General features: G+C 36.7%; 1 long non-coding RNA gene across 2 annotated transcripts in view; it reads right to left on the bottom strand.

Moving 5' to 3' along the window:
* LOC138739324 (uncharacterized) overlaps positions 1 to 21,871 on the bottom strand; it is a 73,223-nt gene that overhangs the window by 24,766 nt on the left and 26,586 nt on the right. Inside the window, exon 3 of one of the 2 annotated variants that reach the window (XR_011342168.1) lies at positions 823 to 1,346. The exons of the other annotated variant lie outside the window; for it this stretch is intronic. This is a non-coding gene — a long non-coding RNA (uncharacterized lncRNA). Of the gene's footprint in view, positions 1 to 822; positions 1,347 to 21,871 lie in introns of those variants that run through there. 2 annotated transcript variants of the gene reach the window in all.

The raw sequence follows: 21,871 nt of genomic DNA, 5'->3' as shown, positions 1-21,871 counted from the left end.
CTATTTGTGTCCAAATAAATTTTAACAAATATAAGTGCATATGAACGTATGTGTAAAATTAATAGAAAACACAAATGGATTTGTTATTCTGCACTGAGAATTCTTTCACTCATTAAAAGTATACTTAAGTACAACAGAAAAATTGGGGATAAATATCATACTGAACTATTTTTCAATTAATGGAAAATAATTGAGCTGGCTTTGGTGAAGAGGAAGCATCAACAAAGTGATAATACATTGGAAAAGTTTATTTGGCAATAGGTAGGAAAACACTTCCTCAGGAGCTCGCAGTAGAGGGATCAGGAGTGAAAAAAAATATACTGGAGGGACAGCATCCCTGGATAGAAATGGTCAGTCAACGTTTCAGGTTGGGACCCTTTATGGCACCACTGGAATGCTCCCCCGCCCAGCCACTCTGATTTGGATCAGGACATTTGAAACACAAAATAACCTGCAGCAAGTACCTAGTAACAACCTCACTAGACCTTAAAATTCATAACACATAGAAGGCTACCGATGCTGGATTAGGAAGTTCCTGAAATGTTTACCCTTCTTTGAAACCCATCGATGCTATCGATCTGCTGGGTTCCTCCAGCAGATTGTGTTTGTCACCTAAATTAAATAAATTTACCTATCATATGATTAATAAATATGATTATATAACCCTGTCAGACGATAATGCTCATTACTTTTTTTTGCATATTTTATTTTTATTTTACAGACATGCATTTCAACCAACACAGGGGAACATTCATCCCCTTCTACAGAATATATTATACTGAGTCTTTCTTCCCCTTGCCCCTCCCCCTGCCCACTCTCCCACTCCAAAACAATAAATCAACAATCGCATACTAGTTACAAAAGAAAATAAAACACAGCAATGGTTACAAATAGGTCACAGAAATAATCCAAAGGTAACATAGGCCAAATTAAAGTGCTCAGAAAAAAACCAAAAGAGACAATACAAAAAAAAACATGGGGGTATGTTGACCAGGTCTCAGAGTCATTTCTTCAATCTAGCATGAACTCCCCATCCACCGCTCATTTCAATGAAAGGAATTGGGAGTGCAATCACATCTGTGTTCCAATGTGGTCACTACACTTCAACGTACGTGCCATGCCTCCTCCTCAGATTGTAGGTGATTTTCTCCAGGTGAACACAGCTCTGCATCTCCATGCTCCAAAGTGTGGTGCTCAGCTGGGAGTCAGACTTCCAGGTCCAGATTACTTTCCAGACAGCTTTTCCATTCGGCAGCAATCACGTGTATTTCTTTTAAAAGGAGGATGAATGATAATGGTTGCTATCCTTGTAGCTGGAAACGATAAAGGTGGCATGGGTCCTGAAGCTATAGTGAAGAAGGTGGAGTTCCAAGAGTACAATGCTGTGATCAAATTCTTCAAATGTTTGCAAAATTTAACATTGCATTCATTACACAACATAACATGAGTGGTGGAAAGTGTGTTGATTGGCTGCATCGGAATAGTATGGGGACACCAAGACCCCCCGAGTGTAAAGCCCTCCAAAAGATAATGGACACAGCCCAGGACATCACTGGCAAAACCCTCCCCATTATCGAGAACATCTGCAAGGAACGCTGCCGTCGGAGAGCAGCAGCATTCGTCAAGGATCCACACCACCCAGCACACACTCTGTTCTTGCTGCTGCCATCAGGAAAGAGGTAGAGGTGTCACAAGACTTGCACCTCCAGGTTCAGGAACAGCTGCAACTCCTCCACTGTCAGACTCCTCAACCACAAACTCAAGGATTCTTACTGGTGCATTTTATTCAAATATCTATTTATTTATTTAAAATATTTTATTTTAATTTTTACAAGACTCATATAGAACATTATTACACACATCATGTAAACAGTGTTTTAAAATTACAGTCTCGTATAATTGCCCAAATTTCACCCTCCTCCAACTGCTAACATTAAAAAAGAGGTGTTTGAGCATGCTTTCATTAATTAGTCCACATCTTGATCTTCAGGAATTCAGTGCTATTAACCTAACTATATTATTTAAACCTTTTCAGGGAAGTTAATTATATCCTTAAGCCAGTATGATTCAAATAAGGTTGCCAGATTTTAACAAACACGTCATATTTCTTTCTAAGATTATAAATGATCTTTTCTGGGGGGCACAAATTTCCATTTCCATATTCCAGCGACTAATAAATAGAGGGGAGTCGAACTTCCATGTAACAAATATACATTTCCTGGCTACCACTAGAGCAATCCTCACGAACTGTATTCAATATTTTGATAGTTTTGTGCCGATAATCATCAGATTGCTCAACAAATACAGTTCTGGCTCCAATGGAAAATCAATTTCTATGAATTTTTTTGTCAAAATTTCTGACAAATCGTACCAAAAGGATCTTACTTTCACACATAGCCAGGTTAAATGTAGAAATATTCCAACCTCTGTACCACACCTAAAATACGAGTCTGGAATTTCAGATTTTAAACTGTACAATTTTTGTGGCGTAAGGTATAATTAGTGCATAAAATTGTATTGTACCAATCTATATCTGACATCAATAAATGAGGTCATATTATAAGAGCACAATTTTGACCAATATTGTTCTTGAATTTAATTTTTTAAATTCTCTCTATATTGCACAATTTGTTTACATTCATTATCTGTTTACAGTTCTTTATATGTTTATGCTGTATACAGCCTTTTTGCACGACAAATAAGTGGTCATTCTGCCTCACCCGCAGGAAAAAGAATCTCAGGGTTGCATGTGATGTTATGCATGTACTCTGACAATAAATCTGAAATCTGAATATTGCTTTAATTGAAAGATTCAGTTTACATCTTACACTATCAAAGAAACAAACACAATGGCAGCAGGGATTTTCACCACATGACCGAATTGGAGCCTTAAAATTATTTGTACTATTTGCTAAAGTTGGAAAATTATGGCGTCTCTATATAGAACATTCTAACACTGGTAAACCCTTGGCAGAGATCTACTGCTGTTGTATATTTAGGTAAATAGTGACAGGATATCCATGAACAGTCACATTTATCAAGAACACCCAGAAAGAGCTTTTGCCAATTTATGGAAACAACAGGGATAAAATAGATACTGTAACTCCAGTCAACTGTGGCTCGGCCAAAATTCAGTAACTGCTTTGTTTGAATTCTTACTTATATTATTTTCTGTCTATTTGGCTGAGGCTTGAATTAGAAGAATTCAAAGAGCTTTCTCTCTCTCTCTCTCTCTTTGCAGAGTATAGTTCACATATTTACCACAGTATATTAAAACTTAATTAAATATAAAAAACAGAAAATATTGAAAATACCTGGTGGGTCAGACAATATTTGTGGTTATTGCTTTGGTTGATGACTTATCATTTACTTTCTCTGACTCTCTGACCTGGATATTATTGAATATGCAGATTAAGAACATAACAAATAGAAAGTGTAAGTATCCCTTCATATATGAACCCTTCAAAAGCTCTCATTCCATTCAACAGATTATGGCTGATCCTGATCAACTTGCTCTTTTCTGCCTAATGCGCATACCTTTAGATCCTTTTCATGGCAAATATCCATTGATCTCAGCTTTGAAAATGCTCAGACAGAACATCCATAGACTCCAGTTTAAAGAAATATAAGAGATCAGCAATCCTTTTTTTAAAAAAATCTCCTCATTTCAGACCATTAGGTTCCTTATACATTAAGTCTATGCTCCCTGGTTTTCATCTCTCTGAGTAGAGGAAATGCCTGAGTGGTATCCACCCTGCCAATCCCTCTCAACATCTTGTCTCAATGAGATCATCTCCCATTCTTCTAAACCCCTGTGTGTGTAAACTAATCCTTCTCAATCTCTTTATATGTCAGAACACCCTCATTCCAGGAGTTAATAGAATGATTTTACACCCAACTGACTCCAAGGGAAGTGTATCCTTCTTTAACTTAAGGAGTCCAAAAATGCACGTTAGTCCAGATGTGATCTGCACAAAGCCTTGTACAATTCCAGCAACTTTGTAGAGGATGACAAATCAGAAGCAAATCTTTTGATGGATGTGTAGTAATTGTTCTGCCAGTCAACATAGTTCCAATAATTAATGAAATATTTATTTTTCAATATCAGATATAGAACAGTTGAGGCTCTTCAACCCATGTGTCTGCTCTGAACACAAAGTCCAAATTAAACTCAAGCTCCACAGTTTGCACATGACACATTTCCCTCTATCCCTCCCTGCATATTAATGAGTCCATCTAGAAGCCTTTCAAACACCACTTCTGGCAATCATCCAATCTCCTTTAACTTCCCCCTCCACCTTAAATGCATTACTTCCAGTATGTGACATTATTATTCTGAGAAAAAGATTCTGACTATCTCCCCAATCAATGCCTCTCATAATTTCATAAATTTCTATCAGGTTACCCTTCAGCCTTTGATGCTTCAGAGAGAGACAGAAAAAAAAAAACAAGTTTGTCCAAGCTCTTGCCAGAACTCATACCCTTTCATCCAGGCAACATCCTGGTAATTCTCTTCTGTATTCTCTCTAAGTCTTCACATTCTTTTGTCATGCAGCAAAAGAATTGCATAAAATTTAGCAAGTGTAGCCCAACTGAAGTTTTTATACAGCTATACCATAACCCTCTTATACTCAATGACTAATCCAAAGAAAGCAAGCAAGCCATATGCCTTTCGCTGAGCTATGGACCTGAAATGCGAGATATCTCTGCATGCCAGTACTTTCAAGTGTTCTGCCATTAATCATATATGTGTGGTGAATGTCTGCCAAGCTGCCTGTCTCCCCTCTGGCGAGCCTTGCTATACTAACATTGGCTGTGCATTATCTCTATTGTTAAGGACACTCCCCTTGGATATAACTGTATATGCATTGTCTTTCATTATTGTACCATGAGTTTCTGCTAATAAAAACCATGATTATTGTTTGACTACATCGTCTTTGTCTACTTCATCAACTGGCAATTCAGTATGTTCCCCTTATATTTGAACCCCCAAATGCAACAGCTTATACTTGTCCAGATTAATGTCTATCTGATATTTCTCTGCCCATATCTGTAATTTATCAACATAGTTTCATATTTTTTGATACACTATCTACACCAGTGTTTTTCAAACTTCTTAGTTCCATTCACTTATGTAATCCTTTACTAATCACAGAGCACCTATGGCATAGGGATTATGTTAGGTGGTATATGAGTGGAAAGAAAATGTTTGAAAGCGACTGTCAATAACTCAACCAATCTTTGCATCATCTGCAAACTTACTAACCCATCCACCTATCCAAGTCATTAATATGCAAGCAACAGGGTTCACACACCATTGGTCATGGGCCTCCAACCAGAATAACACCATTCCATCACTACCCTCTGTCTTCAATGGGCAAGCTGATTCCACATTCAAACCATCAATTTGCCATAGACCCCATTCATCTTACCTCTGGATCAGTTTAGTAATCCAGTCAAATATCTTACTAAAGTTCATGCAGATAACATCCAGTGTTTTAACTTTGTTGACCTCTTTGGTCACCTCCTCAAAAGACTCCATCAGATTTATAAAGATAGGATTTGCTGACTGTTCAAAAGTGCTTAAATACCATCTTTGAATTCTTTTCAATAGCCGCAGTGATGTGAAGCTCACTTATCAAAAAATTCCTTATTTTTCATCTTGAACATGCAGTATTGATTACTCTTCAGTCCTCTGGGACCTCCTCTATTCCTAATAGGATGTAAAGATCTTCAAGTTCACAGCAATGGCCTCACTTGCCCCACTAGGGCACACCCATTCTAATGCATCTCAAAAAACCCAGCACCATTTTTTTCTTGATTTCAAAATACCATAGCACAATAACATTCTCCATCCTATACTCCCTATCATTATCCTCCAAGTCCTTCTCCTTGGTAAATAGAGATGCAAAGTACTCATTTCCCAACATCGCGTAACTCATAACATAACATAACATAACAATTACAGCACGGAAACAGGCCATAGGCCCTTCTAGTCCGCACCGAACCAAACACCCCTTTCTAGTCCCACCTCCCTGCACAATGCCCATACCCTCCATCTTCTTCTCATCCATATACCTGTCCAACCTTTTCTTAAATAATACAATTGACTCCACCGCCACTATTTCTCCCAGAAGATCATTCCACACGGCTACCACTCTCTGAGTAAAGAAGTTCCCCCTCATGTTACCTCTAAACCTCTGCCCCTTAATTCTTAACTCATGTCCTCTTGTTTTAATCTTTCCTCCTCTTAACGGAAGAGCATAAAGTTCCTCTTTTGTTCATTTAAGTATTTAATTTTGTTTCCACTATTACTAAAGTCCATCACTGTTAAGCCAACACATTTGGATTCAAAACATTTGACGAAAGCTTACAAATTTACTTCATGTGCACTATAAGTAACTGAGCACAAAGTAGGTGCAGTTACCTTTTATTATAATGGTAACGATTATCAGTAGAATCATCCTCCCACCTCCTTCATAGCCTGGTTTCCTTAGTGACTTTCTTGTTCCAGTTCTAGTGCTTCCCCCAGGTGTACCACAAGCACCAGTATACAAAAGTATAATTAAATTGCTGTCATCATGTAAAAAGCCTCTCGAACTAATATTGCCCTCCTCTTACAATATTAGGAACTACTGCTGGCTATAAGTTTTGAGGTAGTACAGGTTGAACCTCTATTATCTGGCACTCTGTGGTCTGGAAACTCCGGTGGTCCGGCACATTTTTGAATCTTCCGCCATTAGTACAAATGCTTTACAGGGAGTGCGGAATTCAAACCCCGGTCCCAATTGCTGGCGCTGTAAAAGCGTAGCGCTAACCGCTCCGTTAACCGGGCTTTGATTTGTGATATATTTGATCCTTTTAGCTCAAAAATGGATCTGATCAAGGCACCTACTGCACTGTTGAGAGCAACTTTCTGTTTTCAGGCATTTTTTGTGGTCCAGCAAAGGCCAGGTCCCAATGTTGCCGGATTAAAGAGGTTCAACCTGTATCTGGACCCAAGTCCTGCCTTCCCACCACTTTGGTTTTGTGCTAAATATCTAGCCTCAGTGATTGCTCTGAAAGATGGCAACCTCATTCAAGTTGAATCTCATTGCTTTCATTCTAGATGCTCAATTTATTGCAGGACTGGATCACAAATCTTGCTGAACTCACTGCTGGGTTTGCACGTCCACATTGTCTTTCTGTTGCAAGCAATTGCAAAATGTTTTTCTTTCGTGTTTGCATAATCCTGTGGGCAAATATAAAAAGCACTTTCACCCCTATTTATTAATGTTGAATATTTGTATTTTATATTTTCTTGAAATCTTATTGCCACTTTCCATTGTATCTATCTCCCCTGATCATAGAATGTCACAGAGAATTGTTTCCTTCAACTTTATTTATTGGTGTAAAATTCAGCTATTTCATCTTTAAATGGTCACCTTCGGTCAATTGCAATCTGTAACCATCTTTTTCAGTATGGATTGATACTTTCTTACCTAGTTGTAAATCAAATTCCACATCTATGCAGCATTCAGTAACTAAAACATGTGAAATCTGGACTTTTTTTACATTTCTAATGTGCCATCTCAATATTAAATTGGAACTCAATATAGGATAACTTCAGAATGAATATGGTAAGCAATGGAATGTTGACAGTACTTTAGCTTACAAATCCCTTATATATTTGTCCATTCATATGCTGATATAGTACAATAATATTATTTGCCCACTGTCTTGTTTTAAAGTTTCCAAAATGCACTGAGAGAGATTTGTTCAGCATGAAATTTTATATTTGAAGTCCTGTTGCTCCAGAAACAAGCAATTATTTATTTCTCATGCATTCAATGAATCTCTGTGATTGTGAGCTAACACAGAACAAGATTGAATGGGACACTATCACTTTAAACTAGAAATAAACACTTTATCAGTTTGTTTTAATTTTCTGCATGTCGTGGCTTGAATTGCTCATCAAAGGGCAAGAAACGTTTCTGAATGATAGTAATCTCAGAATAGCTAATCTGACTTTATTTGGATTTTTAGCAAAACTATCCACATTTCAGTCAATGCTTAGAGCAACTGAGCAACTAAAATAAATTATTTTCCAATGAGCAAATTTCAAGCAAGCAGATGCAAGCCGGCCCCTTTACCAGCCCGCCGTGTTCTCTGCAGCTTCTTAATGGAATCGATATATCTATCCAATTGAAAACTTGAAATTGTGCAAATTTGTTCTTGAAACAAACTGTTATCACTAATGATTGTTGTAGCCCAGTTATCCCTTTTCTTCATAGAGGAGATTGATGTGTCTTAATGTGCCATTTGCAGTTGCTTCATTAGAATCATTGTGGAATGTCTCTCTTTTGCTCATCTACACATACAAGAGCACTTGATGACATCATTGAACTACAGTAGGACTATTGGATGAAAAATTCCATGTTTCCTTCATAAATATCCCAGAATCAGTTACTGTATCTGAGAAACAATGAGTGAATAGAATGAAATTCTATGACTGGTGTCTGAGCTTTTGCACGATGAAATATTAAGGATCTGAGTTTGCTGATAACAGTACTTTTGGGAAGCAGAAGAGGATGTATGAATGAAAGCAGAAACCTGGCAGGATTTAAGAAGTAAACAGATTTAAAGTGATGCAGGTTCTTTATGCTTTTGAACAACTAAAATCATCTTTGATTAGATGCAATAATGACCTTTCTAGATCATTTAGAATCAGTGGAAATTTCCCATGAATAGTTCACAGTCTTACTGATTTGCTGGTGCTGGAATTTCTTGGAAACCTAGTGAGGAGACACAGCTATGTCAAATGCAATTCAATGTGCTGGAGATATAAAATTAAGGGCATCCTATCTTACAGCAAGAGCTGTGTCATTCAGGAATGATACGAAGGAGCCTTTTTCGTACAAAGCATAATAGGAATATAGCGTTCTTTCTCCCGAAAGGAGATGGGAGTATTTGGTCAAATTTCAAAACTTTAGGTGTCAAGCCATATGGAACAAAGCCAGGTGAATGGAATTGAGGCATTGGTCTTCTTAGATACAATTGTCGACCAGGTGAGATATGTATAACAATGGAATGTGGCTGCTTCTGATTCTGTGTGCCTTGGGATTTAAACTTAATGCAGAAATGAGAATTTGATTGGATGAATCCTGAGATCAGATGATTCAAGATTTGTAATATTATAGAAAATGCAATATTACACAACATTTCCTTCTGCCTGCTGTAATGCAGACAAAGGGTAACCATTAGTATTGTCCAGCAGTAACAATAGGCAGTCAAACCCTTCTGATCTTTTTACGTTAAAATGAATGGAAACATCAAGCAGTGTTCTGGCATGAATGAAGTTTCACGAGAAAAAAAACTCCTTAGTTTTTTTTTCTTGCCAATGGTCCAATCAGGGTTAACAGTGCAAATGAATATCTACTTCTCCACATAAAAAAGGCATTTCTGAATTCAGATAGATTGTTGCAACACATCCATGTGCTAGAGAAACTCAGCAGGTTGTTGCATTTTGACAATTGCTTAGAACATCACTTAAGTTGCGAAGAAAGCTGCTATTGACCTTGCACTGAAGTTGTCATGCAGCACGTTTCCTTCCTGCAGTAACTGTGAGAAAATAGCAGATCATCAGCTTGTGATTAGAGACAGTATCTACCCCTCCACACACACAGAGCACATCTACACCCATGTATGTGCAATTCACTCACAGACACAAGACCACAGGCATGTACTTGCAAATTAGACCACCTTTTTGTTCTGAAACCTTTCATTATGCTCCTTGACCTTCACTAAACAATAAAGTTAATTCAACATTTATTGCATATGGACAAAACAAAATGCTGGGTCTTAATTTGTATCAACAATAATGCATACAAATCTTGATGGTTGAAGAAAGAAAAGAGTACATTTTCCAGAATCGGCTTTCCAGATGGTTTTGAACATGTTAGCACTTTCACAGATCATCATTTCCACTATTAGTTCACCAGAACTGATCGTCTCATCATCTATTGTTCGATGTTAACCACTGATCTGCTAAAGCATGTAAAAAGATGTTTTCATGCTGGGTCAGAATTCATTTTGAATCATTATTGTAATTGTACAGAGCACCATATAGAGTGCCGTCTCCACCAAGGGCAAAATTCCAAACCATGATGCAATCAGCAAGTCATGCAACCTTGTACATGCTACAAACTGAGGCCACTTGATTGAAATACAGAGAGCGTTACAGTGCGCTCTCACAGCGTTTTTAAGAGAACAACAAATCTTTGGCTGAACAGTTGAAAAAAAAAAAGTAGCTTTTTAAAATATAATAACAATTCAAAGCTCCCTTGGCCAAACTCAATTTTGTCTGAACTGATTAAACCAGCCAAATTCAAACTGCCTTGCCTTTTGGCTGAGATCCATGGTTATCACTAATAAACCCATGTTACCACCTGAAGAGAAAACAGCTTGCTTATTCAACAGCAGGCAATGTGAGTTTACTGAGTATATGAATTTAATATCATTTCATTGGTGCAACAACTTCTAATCTTTTCAAATTATATCAACTCTGAAGTGATTCTTTTGATTGAACCATGGGAAGAAGAAGACAACCTTTTGGCTTGCTTGAGCAATGCATATTGGATGATAAATGCATTGCCCTGAATTAATCCACAAGCTTGACTAACTGTAATATGAGATGTATACTTTTCTTTTTCAATATTTTTATTGGATGTTATAGAAATAGAACACAAGTAAAAGTATCAAAGATAATATATAAAAAAGAATATACAGAAAAAAAGTTATACAAGAAAAATTAAACTATTATTTATAAACTCAATATAAGTCAAACAGAAAAAAAGTTGCAAATGCTTAAATAATTAGAACATCTGGCCAACTGAAAATGATTAATTAAAACTATTAAACTAATAATAGAAATTCTAACCCCTTTCCTTCTGAAGTTATCTGGTAAGTACATATCATTTCACTACCATTAAGAGAAACCGCAAACTCACAAAGCAAGACCCAAGTGATCTTATAAATTGTGAAAATAATTGATAAAAGACCCCATAAACTTTGAAAATTTAACTCTTTTACAATAGAAGAACATCTGATTTTTTTCCCCCAAAGTTAGACATGCCATTGTATCAAATAGCCATTGAGTACAAGCAGGAGGGACAGCATCTTTCCATCTCATCAATACTGAACATCTAGCCATAAGGGAGTCAAAAGGGGCAACATGGGATTGAGACACATTTAAATTCAATTAGTTGTCTTAGTTGATCCAAAAAGAGCAATTATACGGTTAGGTACCAGAATCACATTGAGCACTAAAGATAAGGTACGAAAGATACACGAGATATAGACTGATAGTAGTGAAGGAACAATTGTTTCTCATCTAATTTAATAATGCAACATACCAACAAATAATTATCTGCAAGACCTCTGGAGAAACAGCAATAGAACATGAACAGTGCAGTGAGTTTCTAAATTCAGGACTTGACATTTTACCTGACTAAAATATTTCAACAGAATAAAGTAAGTTTGCTAAATAAAACTTGATAAATAATTTTTAAAAGGTGCTTCTGCTTCTTAAGACAAATAATGTCACATGTTGGCTTGCATTAATCTCTGTTCTTATTTTATTTATGCAATCTATTAAATTCTAATTTTAATTTTATATTAGGAAAATAATTAACTAAAACCAAATGCTAATAATAACTGTTTCTCCATTTCTGGTGCCATGTAGATTAGATGGGTTAAAATGCATTTAAAACACATTTTAAATGCACAAGGGAATATCTAAATAGTTAATATTTGCAATAGAAATGTAACTGAGGATATTTTGCATCAAAGCACATTCTATCTCACTCACAAAATGACCAAAGGCCTAGTTAAAAAGTTGATCAAATATTAAAGTTACCTGTAATTCTGCTGCCATCTATGGATTTGAAAACATTGTCCATACTGTTTAAACCATTAAAAAACAAGTTGTGCTCTCAGGGGATTTAATATTCCTTGGGTGAAAAAGGCTGCAGATTCTGTAAATGTAGTAGAAGCGCCAAAATGCTGGAGGAACTCGGCCTGTCTTTTGCCGATGTTTCGGGCCTGAGCCCTTCTTTCTTGACAAGTTGAGTTTCTCCAGCATTTCGATGTTAACATTCCTTGGAACTGGTTTGGAAATTGCAGACATGCAGAGAGCAGTTTCTCCATTACATGCAAGTCTTTATTTGTATTAAATAGAATGTAGTTGTACAAACATTGTAAGTAAAGGAATAATCTGTATTCACAACACAATGCTGTATCTAATTCACGTGATTTAAGAGTCACATAATTTCTGAAGTGCTTGATAGAAATCAGTAATAATGGGCAACACTGACCTGGAGACGTTTATTAAGCAGGGGCAAACAGTGCTTCTTATTGACATCAAAAAGCTTTCAAAGAGGACTAAAATAGTGAACGTCAAAGAAATATGTACTTCTAAATTGTAATATACTCCATCTAACAGTGCTAAGAATTTTTTTTCCCTCATAAGATTAATTGAACATGACTTTTTTGGTTAATATTGGCACATGACATTTGCTGTAGGCAAGCTGGTAAGTAAATATATAATGTTTACAAATTTTCTGATCCTGTGCCAGAAAACTATAATGTGAGCTGGGAAATTATTTTTATTAATTGAATTTAAATGCTTGGGTTAATTTAACAAATGATTGCAACGACCAGAAACTGTCTTATGTTAAAAAAAACAGGTCAGATTTACTGGTTTTTATACTTCCTAATATTGACATAATAATTTACAAATTATTAAAGATGATAATATGTGGCTAAAATGTTTGTTTAACATTGCTCTGTTTGTTCTCTTGCCAAAATGTCAACTCATTTAAAATAAATGAATTAACATTTTCACTGATTTTGCCATAAGTAATTTACAGATCTTTGTTGACTATTGTAGCAGACAGAAGACATTTCACCTCAATTTTTAAAGATATAAATTCTATGAAACTAAGAATCTGGTTTTAGTTTTGTTAATTTTTAATTTGGCTTGAAATAGACAAAATAAAAGAAAATAATTTTCGATGCCCTTTGTGGAAAAAAAGTACACATTGGAAGCTTAATGTCATAATAATCCTTTTACCCATGAAGTTAGGGTTGGACATGTGGGGAGGACAGATTCATTCAATTATGTTGTAAAATATGAACAAAAAACTCATGTCAGAAATGGTTTTGGACAGTTCATGAAACGAGGAAGATGCCAAAAGAAATTAAAAAGAAGAGATCTTGTCACATTCTGGCACTGTTCCCCAAACTTCAATAATGTTGCCAGCTTTCAACAAAGAAGCCAAATTTGTTAAGCAGAAAACATTTTGCTGTGAGAACCAACATTTTGTTCAAGCCAAGTTTTTAAAATACTGCTTTCTATAAAAAAATATGTAAATTACATCAGTACCATTATTGCCAATCAATGAAATAGCTAAATGGTATATTTGTCTTAGATTTCCAGCCATAAACTGCACTTCTCTCTTTAGTAGTACTTAATATATAACTCTGTGAAATGTGCTGGTCAGAATTTGAAAAAATCCGAAGAGTTAATTGTCTTCACACTTGTCTTGCTTTTCATCACATGTGATCAGTACAGATGTTGATTTTTTTTCAAATGTGTAAAACTGATAAACCTTGTAATACTCAGTGAAGGGACAGTGAAAATTATAAACAGATTTTTGACATGTTGCAAACAGAGTCAGGCAATCTCCTGAGGGGTGAAGTGCTGGGGAGTCTAAGTATTTATTTCTTAAACCTGCACAAGATGGCCGTTTGGCAGCTTTCCTCTACATTTTGACAGAACTTTGAATCTTCATTTTAACAATAAGAAATGTTTATATTTCTTCTATATTAAAAAAAAACAAAGGTGTTCGAATCAAAAGGATCTTACTCCAAAAACAGCGCTGCTTTTCAGTATCAGTAGGGTTTGTTTCATTAATATATTATGGAAAATATTCTCATACTTTTATATAATATGAATCACTCAACTGATGCTTGGTTAAGATGATATTCCAAACAGAAGATATTTTTAAAAATAAATAAATTCTTCTCTTCACATCGACAGCATGCTTGTCTATTTAAAATAAATATTACAGAACAATTGCTGTTTAACAGGATATTAGCAGCAGATCAGAACACTGATTATTTCCAAGGGTATTTTGTCAGTTTTGAGTTGGAAAATATGATTATATTACAGACTCCATTTTCAGGAATGTGTTCTGTGGTTCAGCTGGATTGGTGCTATCTGATATGTAACCTTCAGGGCTTCCTGTAAGGTAATTATCAAGCTGAGATGAGCTAATCTCACGCTGAATACTACACCTGCCTCATTCAACTAATAAATAGGCCTTCACCATCCACAGCCCGCCTGACCTGACTTATTATACTTTACCCATCAGCAAAGAGACTCATATCATCTGTAGGCCAAAGGTGAATTGCCTGCAGACAAAGTTGAAATGAATTTTTTGCAGTCCCATTTCACAAGGCAGTCAAACCACATCATTCTGAAGAGCACAGCTCCTTAAAGACTTTGCACTTTTAGCTCTGTCACAGTTATATATGTTTATAAGTACTGTTGGTGGCTCCTTCTGAGGATTTGGAGTGGCTGACTCAAAGATTGGCATGGTGTGATCCTTTAAATGCCAATCTTTGATAAACCAATAAAATTCAGAGACTAGCCACTGACAACACTTATGTATTATAAATCTTAGCTCAACAATTTCCTTACTAAATTAGAAAGCCAAAGCAATTTTCTCACACTGATAAAGAATTTGTCTGTTATGTTTACAGTCACAACTACCCACATTCAATCTGCCAAATGGCAGAATTTGTTTAGGAAGCAAACAAACTATGAATGGTTCCTAATATTTATCTAGTCTGATCTCTCCAATGTAAAAGCAAATTATATTTCTCTTTGGAAAAAAGTACAATCATTATTCCTTTCTTGTCCAGAAATCAATTTTTGGAGAAAATGAAAATGAATAATGATAAGTTAATGAAAATGTAACACCTACTAATACAAACTCACAAGATTCACAAATTCTCTGGCAAATGATTTGCACAATGAAAGAGAAATTGCAGGATATTTATTTTCTTTTGTAATTTCAATGCACATATGCTTTCATTGATAATATTATGACTGTAAAACTACCCCAATCGCAGTAAACAAACAAATCCAGAAATGAAATTAATGTCCACCAAAATTATTTTGCGTCCAGTCTTTTTATGAAATAGATCGGACATTCTGTGGACAAATATTCTTACAAGGAGTTGGAAATAATGCAAGAGCATTGCTTATTAGCATTGCTTGCAGTTAGTTCTAAAATTTCTCATTAACATATACTCACAGGGAATGTAACTTACCTGCAAGACATTAGAACATGTCAGTATAAGTGTCCTCTAATATGCAGGCTGGAACAAATGCATGCATTATCTGTCACCAGTTCATTCTCAGCACTGCGATTAGCAAGGGCACAATTTACTGGCTCAAGCTAAGCCAAGTCATTTAATTTCTCAATTTTCTCACTACTTGCTGGTTATTGTCCAGTTGCAGGCATTCACAAAATTACAAAATGAAATAAAATAAAGTGCATAACTTTCCTCAGTGATAGTGAAGATCTGCAAACTTGGAATTCATCAAACTTTTGGCTGCGGTGAAAAGATACTAAACACAGACAGGATGGAATTAATCCCGCAACCCAACACTTCCAACTCCTTATCAAATATAGTGGCCAGTTGATGAACTGTAATCAAGTCACAATAGCATTAAAATCAAGGCACACGTTAGTTTTTACTTGTAAATCACTTTTGTCCAAAAGTTAAAATTTTACGTTACCTGAACATTTATGGCTGATGACCAAAGATGGAAACATTGCAAATGTTCTATCCTTATTCAATTAAAGGAAGCAGAGAAAATCCTATGACTTCAGATCATTCAGTCTAACCTTAGCAATATGCAAAGACCCAGAAATAACAAACTGGGACAGAATTTGTTTTGATTGGGAAAAGTGTGGGTTGATTAGAGAAAGTCAATATGATTTCTTTTAAAAGGCTAATTTTGATATCTTGAGATTTCTGAGATTGTTGATGAAGGAAATGTGGTTGAAGTGGTAATAAATTAACCTCTAAGATGTTTATACTGAGATTGCAGTCAAGGCAGTTTAATAATAGGTCCACGCCACAGACAGAAACTGGGGACACACAAGAGGCTGCAGATGCTGAAGCAAAAACAACTTGCTGGAGGAGCTCAGTCTTGAAGAAGGATTGGGGCCTAAAACATCAACCATTATCTTTGTCACACTTATGATGGCTACTCGACCCATTGAGTTCCTCCAGTGAGTCATTTTAAAAAATAAAACAGTAGAGGAAAAATTGGCTAAGTAACTGTGGTGCGCTGTTAGCCAGAATCAGACACACACAAGGTAAAGACTGTACAACAGGCTTTAATCCACCAAGACTTCCACAGAGCCAGGCTGGCTGTGGCTGCAGCAACTCTGAGTGAGGCCTCGGGAGGCCGGCGCAGGCTTATATCCCGGAGGGTAATTGACACCCAACCGGGTGGGGCTTGATCCATTCAGGCCGACTAACTGACAGCCGGTCAGGTGTTGTCCTGTCCCTTTACACTCCTACAGGTACAGAGATTGCCCCCTGCAGTAGGCCAATGGTGCACCACTACAGTATCAGAAACTGGGTAGTTGTGCAAGGTTATATCTGTTGACGCTGTCAGTGTTTGGATCTTGGACCATTGCCTTCTAATAAATATTAAGTATATAGCCCACAATTTCCGTGTTTACAGAGCACAAAACTTGGAAGTGTAGTGAAAATTGTGAGGAAGATAAGAGCAAATTTCAAGGAAAAATAGATTGCACGGAGGAAGGGGCAAATTAAATTTAATGCTGAGGAATGCAAAGTACTTTCTGGGATGAAGAATGTGAACAATATAAACTATGATGTATAATTTTAAAGGGCTTGCACAATCAGAGACCTGATCTGCTGCTACTATATGTTTAGTTTGTTGAAAGTGACAGGGTGGATAAGCTTGAGAGAAGATCCTACAGGACAGGGGGCTATAGCTGTAATCAGGCAAGGGGATTAGTGCCCAGAGGACTCACACAAGGTTGCAGGCTGCTGGCAACCACCATCAGGTATTGGGACTGGGATTCACAAGGGTGCCAAAGGCAAGTAAGGCTTCTGAAGGGTCTCATCCACCGATAGCTTTCTCATCACTTCAGGAGTTCAGAATCAGGGTTCGAGAAGGGTGACTTGGATACCTCGGGCTCAGGTTCATGACTGGAATGGACAGGAGACCATGGGCCTATGGATGCTATGAGAGTGCAGGAACTGGCAGCATTGGAGGAGGACGGGATCTACAAACACTTGGATGTCTCAACTAGAGCCCTGTGTCTAGTTCTGGGTGGGCATTTCAAGAAACGTAGAAAGGGTTTAGGGAGGGTGCAGGAGAGATTTAGAGAAATGACTCCAGGAATGAAGGACTTCAGTCTTGTGGAGACAAAAGAGACTGCAGATGCTGGAATCTGGATTAAAACAAATAAATTGCTGGAGGAACTTAATGGGTCAAACAGAATCTGTGGAGGCAAAGGAATGGTTAATATTTCGGGTCAAGATCCTGCATCAGGACTCATTTCAGTGGAAAACTGGAGAAGTTGTGGTTATTCTCCTTGGAGCACAGAAGGTTGCAAGAAGATCTTGCAGAGGGCTTTAAAATAATGAAGTGTACAGAGTAGACAGTGAGAAACTGTTCCCATTGACTGGAAGATACAAAGACATAAAATTAGAGTGATTGGCAAAAGAACCAAAAGTAACCAGGAGAATGTTTATGACACAATGAATTATTCAGTTTCAAGAGTGCACTGCCCAGGTAAAAGTGGGTATAAATTCAATTGTTACATTCAAAATAACCATCGGAAGAAAATAATTTGCCAAGCAAAGGAGAGAAGACAGAAGAGTGAGACTCATGGGATTTAAATCCTTTCTATTGCTCTTTCTACTTTAAATTTGTAATCACACAAACATTTCTGTAGTTTAAAGCTATTATATTTTGAGATATCATGGATGTGCAGGGTGAATCTTTTTGTTTTAACTTAGTAATTATGAATTCCCACCAGGAACTATAATACACCAATAAAATGCTCGTTTTGATTTATAAATCAAATTTATATTATCAATGATGGATTTTGTTTTAAGAATGTATCTTTCAAAATGTGCATATTGGGCACAGACAATTAGCCAATCACATTTGTTTGTGGATATGTGATAACATACACTGGTCAGTGATGTGTTTGGAAATTCAGGTAGATGTTAGGGGTTGTTTATTGGGCAGCCCATTGAAGTAAAGGTATGGGTTGTAATGTCCAAATATGACGATACCAGTAACTGCAACTTATTGTAGAAATTGGAATTTGTTGCATTAACCTGAAGTGTTTCATACAAGTAGATTTGAATACCCAATCAACTATTATAAATGGGGGGAAAATGTCCAAATGGAATACAAAATTAAAAAAAAACAAATGGACGGAGGACACATATCTATCAACAACATTACTGCAAATAGATTAAAACCCAAGGAAACAAATGGGCAGATCTCACAATCCAACAGCAAACATGAAAAGTTGGTTCTGATGTATCATTGAACCTGACAAATAAAATCTGGTCAATTCGTTCTGGATGCTAAAGATAGCTCAGATTTTCTGGTTGCAGCTTTCACCTGTCTGTATTTAATTTTTTCCCATGAAGGAGGTTGAGCAAATTAGCCCATTGATTTTTCATAACAGATACCGAATATTTTGGAATTCAGATTTTTAAAACACGTGGTGGGTTGTTTCTCAAAAGCCTATAAAGGCATTTTTTCAATTATTAGTATTTTCACTGGAAGAAATGTTTGAAGCATATTTTTAAGCTGAAAGCTGGATAATGGGAATTCAACAATATTAAAGAATAATTAGATATTCCAAACAGTTGCCAGCTCTGATAACAAGGCAAAACCAAAGCAATGAAAATGCTGGGTCCAAATTAAAAAAACAGATAAATGGAAAGGAAACAGTGATTCTCTCTGATACACTAAATTTACACATGACTAGGCTTTCAAGGGGTAAAAGTCACATATTACAAACCAAGAATGCCATATACCATGCATTTTGATCCCCTGTATTGTATAAAATTTAACAAACCGCTTGTCCTTCGAAGGAAACTGCATTGTTTAAAATATAACAAACCTCTTGTCCATGGAAGGCAACTGCTACGCAATTATTATATTGTGAAATCACATTTAAAAATGATAACCATAACAGTATATTTCAAATTAGTGCCAACCTCAGTGGCTTTCTAAATAACAAATAGCTGTTTTACATGACACAAACATAATTTTATTGTCACAGGCAATAAACAACTAATTAAAACTGCACAACAATGAACTCCAGTGAATGTTAAATTTCCAGATATCCAGAGCAATATATGAGGCAATTATATGCAGTGAAATGATATCTATTACCTGCATAATTTGGGTAAATTATAAATTATGGTTGGTGTATATGTATGCCTATTTCAACTACAGTAAATTTGACATGATTCATACTCGGATCAGAACGTTTCAGGTATACACTGAAAAGCCACAGACTTGAAGTAAATTATTTTCTTCCAATATAACCACTCCTGTCATAAAGAGTTATATTTCAGATTTAGTGATGTTAGATGTCAATTGTAATTTGGTGATGGGCATTTTATTGGTGGCATGTAACGCTCTGCTTGGGACCTACAAGTTAGGTCGGAGGCTGCCATATCATTAAAAACCAGTGATCCTTCACTGATGACATAATTCGACTGGCAGAAAAAAAAAGAGTGGAAAGCTGTTTGCTTCCACCTGCATATAGGCTGTATGTCAGAGATGAATTTGGCTTAAAATTAGAACAGCAGCTTAGTGGAGTGTCAGCAGTGATTTCTCCATTTTCCACTTCAAATCTCAGAAGAAATTTCTCTCCCATAATTTCACCTCATTTCACACCTATTTGATATTTTTCATGGGCTGCACTGCTCGACTTGCAAACTCTTGACTTCTCTTTATGCTCCTCCAGTGCAAGGTCTGCGTTGTTTTTTTTTAAAGCATTGCAGCATTTGCTGTAATGTTGTTTGTATTGATGTGCATTCTGTGCTGCATGTTGATCATAATAAAAATGAGTCAGACAGCAGAGAAATGCAAGCCTTTCCCCACACCACCCCCTCCCCCCCGCCCCATCATTCTTTCAGAACTGTTTCAAGATCATTCCTGAGTGGATCTTGTCCCCTCTAATCCAGAAGAAGTGTTTTTTATTTGTCATGTTTTTGCAGTGTGGTGCATTCCAATAATTGGCACATAGTGCGAGACCCCTGTCCATTCTGCTGTTTAATTGAAATATAGCAAAACCGCATCTAAGAAGGTATAGATTTTATTCATCAGGTGAGCCAGATCCTGTTGAAGAAGGAGCAAAGAAAACATTTCCCATTCTGTGAACATTATTTTGAATTGCTTTTCTTCAGATGGTAACCTCACGAATCTCCATTTTGAAGCCCATCTACTGGAGTTGTAGACACACAAGTTTGTTTATGATTACTTATACCTTTATTTATATCGTACCTGACCTCATCCTACTCACCTTCAGTTTGATTCCAGGTAAACCATTTATTTTATACCTTTCGTGTGCCCAAGAGATGCTATTTAAAAAAAAATGCAGTCTGTATGGGAAAGATCCACAAGCCATGCTATCAATTATTGAATGTTAAACTGTGAGCAAATGACCATTGTGAGATAGCTATAGTTTCACAAGTCAAAAATATTGACTAACTTGGGAGGGAACTTGGAATCATAGCTCACAGACTGCAATAACATGGACCCGACCATTCATGTTAGTGACATCATTCCAACTCCTTCTCAAAGCATCCACTTAGACTTTTGCCCTTGATGGCACGCTGTGAATCGCAAACCTTCACCAGTTCATCACCCTCCAATGCTAAGTACCGCATTGGGAATATAAAATACTTCAATAATTATGACTCCTCCTGACCTTTTGGATAGTCATCCACTTGCAATTCAGAGCACTTTCTAACTATAGAATGACCACTATTAGAGTGTGAAATTCAACAACCACCCAGCCTTCTCAGTGCCACTAGCTGGACAAGGTGGTTCAATGTTTAGGGTATTGGACCAAGTTCAAGTTGCAAGAGTGGATGGTTCAGTGGTGGGGGTTCTGGGCCACCAGCCTCCTAAGCTCAAGTCGCAGGACTGAGTGGTTCAGTAAGTAAGGAACTGAACAGCAACCAGAGATCTGTGCCATTGACATTCCACTACTGCAGACAGGAAATTCAAATAATTAATTAAACCTGGAGTTATTAAATGTTGCTAACCTAAGAAACAATAACCATGAAAGTGTCACAAAAATCCATTGGCTTTAATAATGGTCCTATAGGGGAAGAAGTTTGTCATCTGAATCCAGAACTCTTAACTGCTTGCTCGGATCAGGGCCAGGAAGGAATGGACAATGATTGACTAAGAGACCACAAAAAAAGAATAGCAGTTGGCCTTATGGTCCCTCAAACGTACTCCACTCAAAAATGAGATCAAGACTGATCCAACTTTCCCTATGACCTAAATCCTACCAATAAACCAGCATTAGCTCTGCATCCTACAAATACCACTTCTTAAACATGAAGTACACGCACTGGAACAGAAATGTTGGTTTACGCTGCTATCAAAGACATTTTAGTGAATTGGTCCAATGCATCTTCTTGATGCTACATATCCAGTTATAAATCTCCAGTGGTTAAAAAAAAAGGTGAATATTTAAGATGGTGGATGGGGCAGAATGTT

Source organism: Narcine bancroftii, chromosome 1 (assembly GCF_036971445.1).
Source record: "Narcine bancroftii isolate sNarBan1 chromosome 1, sNarBan1.hap1, whole genome shotgun sequence".
Lineage (NCBI taxonomy): Eukaryota > Metazoa > Chordata > Chondrichthyes > Torpediniformes > Narcinidae > Narcine > Narcine bancroftii.
This window is presented reverse-complemented; position numbering and strand designations above follow the sequence as displayed.